We start from the raw sequence: 14044 nt of genomic DNA on the forward strand, positions 1-14044 counted from the left end.
GTCGCATTTGCATTTGCAATTGAATCAAAATGTAGTCATCATTAAATATCAATCTTGAAATTTATGGTGTTGTTTGTTTTGAGGGTGAACTGAAGCCTAAAATTCCACATTTGGGCATTCTCCAGCTGTGCCCACAAAATGGACAGAACTCGTCGGCTAGCAGCACCAATTACCAAATATCACCCCCACAGACCAAAACATCCTTATCACTGATTGCGCACTTCCAAGTTGCAGTTGGTAGGTGTTACGGCGTACGTCACCTTCAAGCTATCAGCAAAAAATGAATGGTGCGTGTTTGATATGTTCAAAAATCCAAATCACACGTCTTCGTTCGACTAGTCTAAGTCTCCCACCTTGACGTAGAAGCCGGGCAAGTCTAAGTCGTTCACAAGTCTTGGTAACACCTACTTGCTTCCCTATTTATGTGAATGTAATGAGTTCTAGTTTTTGATCGAATTTAAACCGAAAGACGAAAACTACTACAATTAAGGAGAGAAGTCGTTTCCTACTATCAAAAATGTTGTCAATGATACACTGCTTGTGTTATATCAATATGATGATTATGGCTAATTACTTAACTGCAGGTGCATCAGCAATATCTCATACCAATTTCAGCACAGATCAGTCTTCGCTTCTTACTCTCAAGGCTCACATCACTAGTGATCCTCAAAACATCTTGACCGCCAACTGGTCGTCTGCCTCCAATTTCGACATTTGCAACTGGGTTGGCGTTAGCTGTGGTGCTGGCCACCATAGAGTCACGGCGTTAAATCTCTCGCACATGGGTCTTGCCGGAGTTATTCCTCCGCATCTAGGCAACCTCTCATTTCTCGTTGAGTTGGGCCTTAAGAATAATAGCTTTCATGGTCCCCTACCGCAAGAACTATCTCGTTTGCGCCGGTTGAAGGCGATTAACTTTGGAAACAACAGCTTTATGGGAACCATTCCTTCGTGGTTTGGGTCCTTTCCTAAACTTCAAACCATCAAATTGTACGGTAATGGCTTCTCTGGTTTCATACCCGCTGCTATCTTCAACTTATCTGGACTCGAAATAATTAATCTGAGAAGGAACCAACTATCAGGTACGTACGTACCACCATTACCAACCACCTAGGAATATAAATTAATGTTGCTTGCTTCATGATTACATTTTAACAACTTTGTTTCATTTTAACATCTATATATAAGATGTATAACAATCATCTCGTTTGTTTTTTTTTACCTTCCTTTTTGTTGGAATGCATGCACATATTTAACAGGTAGCATACCCAGAGAAATCGGCAACTTAACAATGGTGAAGGGCATATACCTTGACGACAACAAGTTTGAAGGTAGACTGTATGACTTAGGTTTTATTACATCTATAGCAGGGATCTCGTTCCACTTTAGCAAAAAGTGAGATGAGAGAACTATCGTAGGATCATATATTTACTGTGTAAGACCCTCGTATTCGGGAGCAAAAAAGAGGCCCTATATAGTGAGTACATGGTCCTTATAATGTTATCCCCCTTTTGCTACAGTACAACGGGATTTCTACTAATAAGCTGCTCCTATGTCTATACATGATTTTAATATATATACGGATTTATTTTATAGAACTTCCGAACGAGATAGGCAGTTTAGGTCAGCTGGAGGAGTTGTTTGTGCAAGACAATGCCCTAAAAGGCTCTGCTTTTGTGCCTGTCCTCAACATATCTTCTTTGACTACTTTGGCTCTATTTGGAAACAACATGAGTGGCAATCTTCCGGACAATATATGTGAGCATCTTCCGAGTATTCGAATATTTAATTTGGGTCGAAACCAGTTTGACGGTCTTATTCCCTCCAAACTGTGGCAATGCAAAGAGCTTCGTGAACTGAATTTAGAAGATAACAATTTCCGTGGAAGCATACCGAAAAGTCTTGGCAATTTGACCTACTTAACCGAGATTTATCTTGATAGCAATAATTTAACAGGTAGTAAATTTAGGACTGTTTGATAATCATTTTGCTTTTAGTTTTTAGTTAAACTGAAGTTAAAAATTTAATGCAAACGTGCTGAAATTGTGACAGGTACAATACCAGATGAGATTGGTGATCTTCTACAGTTAGAGGAGTTGTATCTGGGTATTAATAATCTCAGTGGCGTCATCCCATCCAAACTCTTCAATCTCTCCATGATAAGAATAATATCGTTTCCTTTTAATCAGCTCTCAGGTAGCCTCCCAGCAAACATCGGTCTTAACGTTCCAAACCTAGAATTCCTTTTTGTAGAAAGAAATAACCTCGTGGCTGGACTACTCCCTAACCTCTCCAATGCTTCCAAGCTCAAGCAGCTAGACATGGGCCAAAACTCATTTACCGGGTTTCTTCCTAGCACGCTCTGTTCCTTGAAAAACCTCGAGTACCTTGACTTGTACTCGAATAATTTGACAATTGATGCTTCTACTCCACAAGCAGTAAGCCCTCTCTCTTGCTTGTTTAATCTTAGAAATTTGACAGCATTGTTCTTGTCAAATAATCCACTAAACACCACGATTCCAGCTTCTGGCAGGAATCTCTCTATGTCACTCCTATATGTTGGTTTAAGAAATTCCAACATCAGGGGTAACATTCCAGTTGATATTGGCAACTTGAGCAGCTTGATATTATTTAACCTGGGAAACAATCAGTTGAGGGGAGCAATTCCAACTTCAATACAAAGGCTACAAAATCTCCAAGGTTTGTATTTGTATAATAACGAACTACGAGGACATATCCCGGATGAACTCTGTCAACTAGACAACCTAGCCGAGTTAAGTTTGGGTGGTAATCGTCTATTTGGTTCTATTCCTTCCTGCTTGGGTACTTTGGCAGTAGCTCTAAGAGGTCTATTTTTAGGGTCCAATTCGTTAACTTCTAAAGTACCATCTTCCTTGTGGGAACTCAAGTATATATTGCACCTAAACTTGTCATCCAATTATCTAGTTGGACCACTCTCGGAAGACATCGGAAAGTTGAAAGATGTGCTGAATATGGACTTGTCAAATAACCATTTCTCCGGAAACATTCCCAGTAGCATTGGTGGTCTTCAAAATATGATTAATCTGTCCTTGGCAAACAATTATTTAGAAGGCCCTATTCCCAATTCATTTAAAACCGTGCTAAGCCTAGAATTCTTGGATTTGTCCAAAAACAATCTATCTGGAGAGATCCCAAAGTCATTGGAAGCACTCTTGTATCTCAAGCATCTGAATTTGTCTTTCAACAAACTCCAAGGAGAAATTCCAACCGGTGGGCCTTTCGGAAACTTCTCTGTTGATTCATTTGTATCAAACGGTGCACTCTGTGGTGCTTCCCGACTCCACGTTCCATTGTGCAAATATAAAACAGAAGTTAAGCCCAATTGGAGGAAAGCTAAATGTATCATCTCAGGGGTCATGTCAGTAATACTGCTAGCGGCTGCTGCATTGATTCTGATACTATGTAGGAAAAGGAATGTTGAAGTTGTAAGAGAAACTGCCTTGCTACATCAAGTTCTTTGGAGAAGAGTTTCGCGCCTAGAACTTGTAAAGGCGACAAATGGACTTCACGAGAGTAACTTACTAGGCACAGGGGGGTTTAGCTCAGTATACAGAGGAACACTGTCAGACAGGATACATATCGCCGTCAAGGTTTTCAATTTACAGCTAGAAGGGGCATTCAAGAGTTTTGATAAGGAATGTGAAATGCTAAGCAATATCCGTCATCGGAATCTTATTAAAATCATAAGTTATTGCGATGAACTTGATTTCAAAGCCTTGGTACTTCAATTGATGCCTAATGGAAGCCTCGAACAGTGGTTGTATTCTCCAAAACGCTCCATGAATATCCTACAAAGGTTGGACATAATGAAAGATGTTGCATCGGCACTAGAATATCTTCATCATGGTTACTCGATACCTATCGTTCATTGTGATGTGAAACCAAGCAATATACTACTAGATGATCATATGGTTGCACATGTTGCTGATTTTGGCATTGCAAGACTCGTCAGCGGTGGAGATTCGATGACAGAAACCATGACCCTAGCCACAGTTGGATATATGGCTCCAGGTGATGTATTTTTTCAATTTTGTATATGTTGGTCTTATTAGGAGTTATAATTTCCTTTTTATCATATATAACTAAATTAACATACAAATTTTGCAGAGTTCGGGATCGAAGGAAGCATTTCGATGAGTGGGGATGTGTATAGTTTTGGTATTGTACTCATAGAGACATTCACAAAAAGGAAGCCAACGGATGAGATGTTTGTTGGGGAAATGAATTTAAAGCAATGGATTGCAGATTCATTATTTCTAGATGCTGCTATAGATGAAGTTGTGGATGCCGATATACTTGGGACAGAGGAAGATGATGATTTCGTGAGCAGGAGGGATTGCTTATCATCCGTTATGAGATTAGCTTTAGCTTGCACTGCAGCATTGCCGAGAGAGAGAATTAACATGAAAGATGCTGCAATCACACTCACCAAAATCAAGACGAGGTATTTGAAGGACTGTGAAGGAGTGAACTCTTAGTTCTTTTTGTTCTCTATATTTTCGGATCCATTTTCTTATTGTTGTTTTCTATCTGCAAAGCCTACATTAGTTTCGTATGGTGACGGATATGACAGTATGTGGATATTCCTTAAATTGAAATGTTGTACCTGTATTTGACTAGGCAATGTGACCAGTAGTACCAAGATTGCAATTCCAATTATTCTTCTCATAGTTTGATGGTAAAGCATTTAGTTTCTATGGCCAACCAAATCCGTTTCAAAAATTTACATTTCCAGGTCAAGAACACCTGTCATGGAAACACAAAGTTATTTCAGTCAATATATCAAGAAGTGACAAACTTCTAAACTTCTACACATGCCCTTGACAAAAAATTATAGGGCAATGAGGCTGCTACTCTAGATCAATAAATTTACTATTTAAGTTGGGATTTTTGGCTGCTTCACCAATTTGTGCTCATCTTTTTAACAAAAGGAACGAAATTACTCTAATTTTCAGCCCTAAATATATTATCATTCATTCTGAAATATGTAAATGATCTTACAGCTTCGGCCTGGGAATGGTAATAGTTAGTATGTATTTGCATAAACCAACGTGCAAGAGAAAAGCAGACGCGTGAACACGCAACACACAATGGGCAAAAGAAGAAGCCATGTGTTTCTAGTTATAAGACATTTGCAATATCCAATATATGTCTAATAGAAATAAATGGTAGCTGAAATTTGCTTTTGTTCTTGAGGAAAGGAAGAACTTACCCTGTCAAATCCTTCATTGGTATTTCTCCTAATCAAATGTACCCTTTTCTTTGAAACACTCCATATCTGGTGCAAATCGAATCATGTTAGACTACATTGGAATTGTATAATATGATATATACCCAATAAACAAAGCATAAGGCAGACATTTTATTGAAGAAACTAATTGACTGATAGAATTGTAGACAACAGAAGCCACCACTAGGCACTACCACCACCCACCGGTGTAAATGGACAAACCATGCCAATCTAAAGTAGTACGACACTATTATACGGATGCAATTCTATTTTTGTTGTTTAGTAATATCAAATTATCAATTGTATTCCAAACTTCAATAAAACAGAAAAATGGTTATTGATCAACTTGTCATATGTTTCTTCTTTAATATCTGGGCAAGACAACCCAATTAAAACTAAAGATTTACTTCAGAATGAATTATAAGATACTAAAAGAAGCCTAAAAAACAGATAAAAAATACCCAATATCTGTAATACTGAAAAAGCTCATATTGGCCCGTTCCAAGCCCATGTTGAACCTAGAGGCCCTGCATGACCTGCTGTGACAAGCACAGCTGCATGGGTTAGTCCTACCTAACTTAAAAGCTTGAATTATACAGATAAAATTTCTAAAGTAAGTTAAAAAAAAGTACCAACAAAGCAATAAGCTAAGGAAGCGTTATTAATTAACAGGCCTCGTACCTGTTGGAGTAATCCTTTTGGATTGTACCTGTTGGAGTAATCCTTCTGAACTGCAAAGATAGGATGCTGGGTTATCACCATCCATCATTGCTAAGCTGCTGCAATAAAATATTGGGAACTTTAACGAAAAGCTCCCGGTACTGTTCACTTTAAGGAAAAACCACATTTTTACACTAAAAAGTCAATTCTGGTACTATTCACTTTACCCTTTATTTTGTCCTTATCATTAAAACTCAAAGTTTTCAATCATTTTTCATTGGTTTTCCTTAAAATATTTAGTACGTGAACATGGTAGAATAGATACATTTGAAATCAAGTGAATGTGTAAGCAACCCTAATTATCAGGTAGACAATGAACAAAATTCCAGTCAGAACCTTAAAACTTGGAATCTTACGAAACATGCAAAGCAGCTCCATGACGAGACAAAATGGAAGCAACATGATCATAACCATCTCTAAGAGCACTGTTGTAGTATCAAGCTATCAATTCAGCAGGGTGTGCTCTCGTCTGGTACCACCAATTTTAGCTGCCAATAGAATAGAAGTTTGCTTCTATTCTTGATATTTCTTCAGAATGTTAGCTGCCTTTGCAAGAATATCATCTGCATGATGGAGCAACCAACCACTGTACCATCCCTACTACAAGTCAAGCCACTGTCAGATCTCCTAAGCTCCACATTGTTTTCCAATAAGTTTAATTATGTTATGCCAAGTATTGCATGATAAAGAGCCATACATGATTTAAATTTTCACTTATACATCCATAATTGTCCTTAGTTTACTAACCAGTACATCCTATGATGATTTTGTTTTTTTCTTTCCAGAAGACAAGCATCAATGCATTTCATTCTTAATCAAATTGCATCTAACTTAGTGCAGTTTCTTAAGAACCCATTCCATTGTCATGACTTCATATTAAATCATTAAAACATATCTACTTTTAATCATGTTGCGTAAGAGTATTTAAGACTCCTCAAGCAAACAGTCTGCAAGTATAACCCCTAGAAGCAAATAGAGTTAGTTATAAGAAAAGTTCCACTAATGATTTAAAATATATATTGCAGGCCCATATTGTTTACAGGCACCTACACAGAAGTGTTTCCTGGCTAAAGAAACAATGTGGTAGTTCGAGGATGAAATACAAACAATGATTTCGTGCAATTTACACTAGGCTTCAGTTATGCAGAAATTTTTCATGGGAAATAATAAAGCAAGCTGCTTCAATCAGTTTCATACAAGGAAAAAACACCCATAATCAGAAAGAATGCTTTCCTCTCCTTCTTCAAAGAATGGAACTTCAGATGGGAGACTGTTGTAATAGCCAGCATTTTGTGGTCCATTCTCTCCCCACTGAGGCTTTCCTTCCTCGCGTGCAGCCATCTTTAGGTCGCCCATCCTAGAATAAGCAAAGCTGTAAATAGGAAAAGTTCAATAGCAACCAAATTTCTATCACAGGAATGAAAGATTTTTAGCATACATGCACTTGTCATAGCACTGGAATTCACCGATTCCAGGAAACTTCCATTTACCTTCACCAAAAGGATGTGCAAGATATCTGTGTGAGCAATGTAACAATGTTGCATAAGAAATCATTGGACTGGCTTCATACTTGTGGTTCTAGTGTAACAGTAACATACTTAAGTCCACCAGAAGGACCAAGACCAACACTAATTTCTTCTATCACAACTCCAATTAAGGATTCAAATTTCTTAGCAAAACTTGACAAGAAATCTTCATAACATTGGAGAGCAATCCGGCCGCAAAAGAGAGGAACATGGTCAATTCTGAGTGTAAAATAATCATCATTGGAAAATCCATTTTTGTCTCGATAATATATATGCTTATTCTGATCACCAATCTGGGAGGAAAGAAAAACAGAAGAGGTCCACTTCTTTATCTAAATTCAGGATTCAAACTGATGGGCATGTAATGAAGGCCAAACTATCGTTTTTCTGTTACATCCCTTTGCAAAGATAAACTTTTTATGCACATCAAAGCTAAAATCAAGTATGGTAATGGGGAACATAGGACCATAGCATGTTGCAGAGCAGGATACTGAAGAAAAGTTGATACCATCTCTAGTCATCCAAATGGGTTATGTTTCTTATTTTGTCACAACAGAGTATGACTGGGTAAATTAAGCATTCCAGTACAGCCATGTGCACTTTACCAATAAAAGGCCAAACAGTCAAATGGGATTTCAAAATTGCAGAGAAAACAAACCTTTATGATCCAAAGCAGAAGAGTTACACTCCATTTTCTGCTAGAAGAAGTTTTAACATTTGAGTGAAAAGACAAGGCACCATGCAACTTCAAACCTGAGTCAGAAATCAGTTTGAAAGGCCCTTCATATAGAGACCAATCATATGTAAGAGGCAATGTTTTAAAACGCTCACCTCAGGGCGTGCCTAGGCGCCCTGTGAGGTTGGGCTTGAGGGTTGCCGCCTCTGTTTTCAGGGAGTGGACGGAAGGCGTTGCCGGAGCCGCCTAGGCGCGCCTCAAGGGATTTTTTTTTTATTTTTTTTAAAATACTCCCAAACCCAAATTTTGGGTAGGGTTTTTACTACTTCATACCTCTTCCTTGCACTATCATCTCTCTGCCTTGTTTTCTGATTTTTATTTTTTATATAAAGGATGTGTGTGCCGTCTACATGCATTGTTATATGTGTGCTCCTTGTGCTTTTCATCCTCCATTATATATATATATATATATATATATATATATATATATATATATATATAATATGTATATATATGTGTGTATATGTATTTATATAATATATGTATGTGCTCAGGATGATTATTGATAATAATCTTCTTCTTTTTTAATATAATATATGTGTATGCTCAGTGTATATATTAAAAAATTTAGGTCCCGTGAGGCTACGCCTCACACCTCACGCCTAGGCTAGGCTATCTCTCGGACACCTCGCCCACGCCTCATACTTTTAATACATTGGTAAGAGGAGAGAAATGCTCTACAATTCCTCACCAAACCTCAACTGCAATTCCATGGATACCTGCCAACTTGAGTGCTTTCAGAGCTACAGTTAAGGCCTTGATTCTGAAACAACAATAAATCGAGCAATATATAAGGAGATTCTATCTCACTTGAAAGGAAACTAAATTAAAAATAAATAAATTTAGAACCATTTTGAAACGTACGTGTATATAACTTGAATTGGGAAGAGATCAAAATAGTTAGCTGCAATCTTGTAGCTAATCATACTCCGTCGTTTAAAAGAGCATAGCAATTAAATTAAGAATGAAAATGCATCGTAGCCTCATCAACAGAAAGTCATAATAAAACTTACTTCCTAATCCTTAGACGCCCCGTACCATCAATGTAGAAGGCATCAACAGGCATCATCACATATATGGGAATTCTCTTATCTAGGGATGATGACAATATCGAGGACCTCAAATTCTCTCATGCATTCATACTGCAAGCAAAAAATCATCTAATTATCACACAGACACATTTATAGGATCCAATTTGAACATTCAAATACAATAAACTAGCTCAGAAACTTCTCTTCAAATCAATTAAAAGCATTAGCGTCTAAATTTCATTGTTTGAATTTATCAGCAACCCAACTGAACCTAGTCAAGTATTCACTTCAGTAAACCCTACAGAAGCTCAAAAACTTTAAAAAATTTCCTGCGTATTCTGGGGAACCAAACAGACCGTGCAACTCAAAAGAAAACGGAAAAGCCGTAATTGTGTGAGATAAATCTGAGAATACTGTTTCCGGCAAGGGATGGGCTGCAGTGAGTGAAGAGGCCTTTTTTAAAATGGGAAGGGTCAAAACATTTCGAAGGAGGTTTCTGCGGTCCGGCTTGTTGTCGAAACTGACTTCTCTGAAGCAGAAGAAGCTCCTCCTCGCTGTTGTGCATTTGCAGACGACTGCCATTGTCCGCCATTGCCATCAATAACAGAGAATCTCTCAGCGATAGAGGGAGCAAATCCTATTGTTTATAATTTTCATTTGCAACTGAAATGTACTGACTGACTTTGTGTGTTGTTGTATTTTTGGGTATCTGTTTAGTTTTGTGGCCTCTTCACATGCTTATTTCTACTTGTCACTCATCACTTATTAATTTATGTCATTTGACTCTCTCAATTGATCGACAGTCGGAAAATAATAAAGGTGTGTGAAAAGTAAAAAGGAGTGTGGATATCACCACTCAAAATTACCTTTGTGTATATTTTTTATTTGTCAAAAGATATATACATTAGGATAATATCAAGTAACTTAATTTTCAAACCAAATTTGCAAATATATTAACAATAAAAAATAAACATTTTGTTTTGACTTCTAATTTTCAAGTATTGATTTACGAATCAACTAGCCCTTTAGATTCCATTCTTGTAGTAAACACACAAAAAGTCGAGAACTGGGTGAAAGCTTGATGTTGATGGTTCAAGATTGGTACGGGTGGAGGTCTCTGCCAATTTGGGATAAGAAGATTTTATTGACAGAGGTGTTTGCTATCACTTTGTTCTAACAAAATCTGGTTGATAGTTATTATCCTCTTGATACAATTGTGAGCAAATGCAAAACATTGATGAGTTAATTGGTTAGATGTGAGCTGAGTTGAAGCATGAAGCATGTATTTAGGGAGCAGAATTGTGTTGCTCATAAGTTGCCAAATTGGAGTTCTAATATGGATCTCGGCGGCGTTGTCTTCAATAACCCCTCATGCGTGCTGCCTGGATTGGATCAACTATCATAGATGATTTTATTGGCATTGCTAAGCTGTGTTTTGCTTGTACGGATGTTTTACGTTAGGTTCTTCAAATGTCTTCATTTGAATGGAACTAAGATTAAAATGGAATGACACTAGAAAAAAAGAAAAGAAAAAAAAACCACTCCCTCATTGGACACAAAGACATAAGCTAAATTCTCAATGTGTATGTAGTCATGAACAACTCATTATGTAAACCCATTATGTAAATCTAACACCCTTGTATATGTAATCTCAACCTAAGACGTTTGACCCCTCCCAAACTTTGTTAGTAGCTAAACGATACCTTTCATATGCCTTGTTGCAATTAAGCTTTTATACCAAAACCAGACCTTTTCTGGTGTAACAAGTAATGTCACCTAACCATTCCCATCCAAATGAAATTCATAAAAGAGTGCAAAAGAAAATTGAGCATTTATTACATAATATCACTACAATAGAATTGGTCTTTTACGGCGCACAAAGAGTGTCGTAAACGATTATTCACAGGGTAAGCCCCCAAGCAGTAAAAGCCCATGTCATAAAAGATGTTTTGTCAAATACGTTCTCTAGTAGCCGTGAATAATTTAAGCAAAACACATCGTAAATGCTCTTTAAGGCATGCCTTGCGCGCCTTAATTGGTATTAGATACGACATTAATGAAATGTCGTAATACTGCAAAAACAATTACAGCATACCTGTGTGCCGTAATTTATATTTGATATGGCGTTTGTTGAGTGTCGTAATACTGTGAAAGTAATTACAGCATACGTCGTACATCGTAAATGAAGACTCGCATCAACAATTACTGCTAATTTTGCATGCAGTAATTTACATTTATTTTAATTTTAATTTTTAATATATATATAAGAATCGACAAAATTAAACATTTACTATAATACAATAATTTCATAAATAATCATATTGTCAAAATGTATTACAAGTTGAACAAAGCTAAGGTCAATATCAAACTGCACATGAAACACCAAATAGGCCTCTAATAACAAAGAAATTTGTCACTTGAAAGACTTCACTTTTCCTTGAACACCTCCAAACAAAGTCCTTTGAGAATGAAATACTGCTCCTAATGCTTGAACCACACTAATTGCTATCTCTATCTGCATAGACATAAGCACATGGAGCAAAAGAAAATCTATTGTGCTGCTATATGTAGAAATACACATTTAATCTCAAGTAAGAAAAATGCTACTGAAAGAAAACCTAATCATTGTCATACAAACCTAAATCCCAAATTATGCCTTCACAGTTTTATTGTTTTACACTCATACATGTATCAAATGACTTAAATATACACAAATTATGCCTTTACAGTTTTATTGTTTCCTATAACCTGCATAAAAATCATATACTTGCGAGTAGATAAATTTATGAGTCTCTTAACATTTCACGCATAAAGAATTGATGCAGCAAGTACAAGATTGGATATTCGATCAGTGGATATGGTTATCAATTATGATATCCCCAAAAACTCTAAGGTAAGACTCACTATTTTTTGACCTAGTGGTTTGCTGTATCAATTTACATCAAAGTTAGCCAGTTATCTAGTTTTTGGGTCTTAATATATTACAAATTCAGCATCAACAGAAGCACCAACAAATTTCAATTTTTTTTCATTTCTTTTTGTTCCATTTTCTTCAATCCAATCAACTTTCTTGGGAACTAAAACAAAAGGAGAGAAAGAGAGAGAGTTCCCAACCTGTCTCAACTTCGTCTTTGGAAAGTAGGCGCTGGGAATGGATAGAGTACCCAACCAAGATACTATAGCTAGTCAAAGGAGATGGATTTGGTTGGTAAGTTAAGAGCTAGTCAAAACAAAATGTTAACTTAGAAATTGATAAAGACTTTAATACTAATAAAATTAAGTATAAACTTTTCCACTCATTACCGCTGCATTTGCAACCTCTTCATTTAAAAATTCACCATAGACTTGAATAAGTGAGGGATGTGCTAGTGTTGCAGAGGGTGAGGGAGGGAGGGAGGGAGAGAGAGTGCAGAGAGAAGATGGCGGGATTTAAAAAGCAAGGCCATTCCCGCAGACACTTAGCCAATATTGTGGGTTAATAGCACCAGCTTCCAACTACGGTTTAACCTTGACCGAACTTGCAAGATACAAAAAGTAGAAGAAGGAAGAAGGAGCTCAGCTCAGCTTTCGTAAAATTATATTAAATTCATTCTAACCGTTGGAAGAAAGAGTGTGGCTCTATATAGCCAACCCTTTAGAGCAAGTCCACCGTTATGGATTGCTCAAGGGACAGTGGACCAAACAGGGCTTGATAGCCTGGCAAAAGCCCTCCAGCGTTGGGAGCCCGAGGGACTGGGCATGCCCGAGCAAGAGGTATGTGAGGAATCACCAGCCCGCGAGCCCGAGGTGGACTTGGCGCATGGCTGACGTTAGCTTGGCGTCAGTCACATTTTTAAATTTTTTTCTGTCAGGTGCGTGCGCCTCACCCGTGCGTGGGGGCACGTCAGTCAACCCCAGGGGCCCACAGTGCAGTGTGCCTCAGTTACCGTTGGGAAGCCACGTGGCTTCCCACGGTCTGTTCGATCTCAACGGCTCTTTAAAATGGGTCGTCCAATTTGCAACGGTAATAAAAAAAATTTCTAATTTAATATCAACCGTTCGATCTGAGATCGACAATTGATATTAATCTGCTTTATAAATAAATAAATAAAAGAAAAATAAGTTTTAAAATTAAGAAAAGTTACCGTTGTGGCACGTGGCACAATCTGGAGTGTTGGAATTCAATTTTTTTTTATATCCAACGGCAGAGATTAATTAGTTGAATAAAAATTAAAAAAAAAAATTGTAAAAAATCCAAAAAATAATCTGAAATTTTTTAAAAAAAAATTGTTTTTACTTTTCTATAAATACCTTCTCATTATCATCTACCTTACACCACAATTTCATATTTTCTCAACTACTTTCAATCACATTCCTATTTTTCTCTCAAAGTTTCAATCCAATTTTTTTCAACAAAATGATTACTGATGCAGGGACGAATTGGTCACTTCTTGAAGATGTTGTGTTTTGTACTAGCTGGGTTGAAGTTACTCATAGTTTGCTTACGGGTAATGAGATGCAGTTGCGAGAAATGTGGAGTCTTATTCATACCAATTATCTTGAGAAAATGGGTGGGAAAAGAACCAAAGAATCGATGTCCAGTCGTTGGAAATTGCTTAGCCAATCGTTTAGTACGTGGAGAAACGCCTTGGCACAAACTAGTACTAATATTCGAAGTGGGGAAAATTACTCGGATTAGGTAACACTATATTATTTATTTGTTTGTACTATACCCAAATTTACATTATAATTATTTGTTTGTATTATTTATTTGTTACCT

At 37.1% G+C, this 14044-nt stretch overlaps 2 pseudogenes; one reads left to right on the top strand and one right to left on the bottom strand.

The window, feature by feature from the left end:
* Positions 1-433: 433 nt before the first annotated feature.
* Positions 434-4698, top strand: LOC137714733 (probable LRR receptor-like serine/threonine-protein kinase At3g47570; annotated as a pseudogene).
* A 96-nt stretch (positions 4699-4794) lies between these two features.
* Positions 4795-9883, bottom strand: LOC137714732 (inactive beta-amylase 4, chloroplastic-like; annotated as a pseudogene).
* Between the last annotated feature and the right edge of the window lie 4161 nt (positions 9884-14044).

This window comes from Pyrus communis, chromosome 14 (genome assembly GCF_963583255.1).
Source record: "Pyrus communis chromosome 14, drPyrComm1.1, whole genome shotgun sequence".
NCBI classification, from domain to species: Eukaryota; Viridiplantae; Streptophyta; class Magnoliopsida; order Rosales; family Rosaceae; genus Pyrus; species Pyrus communis.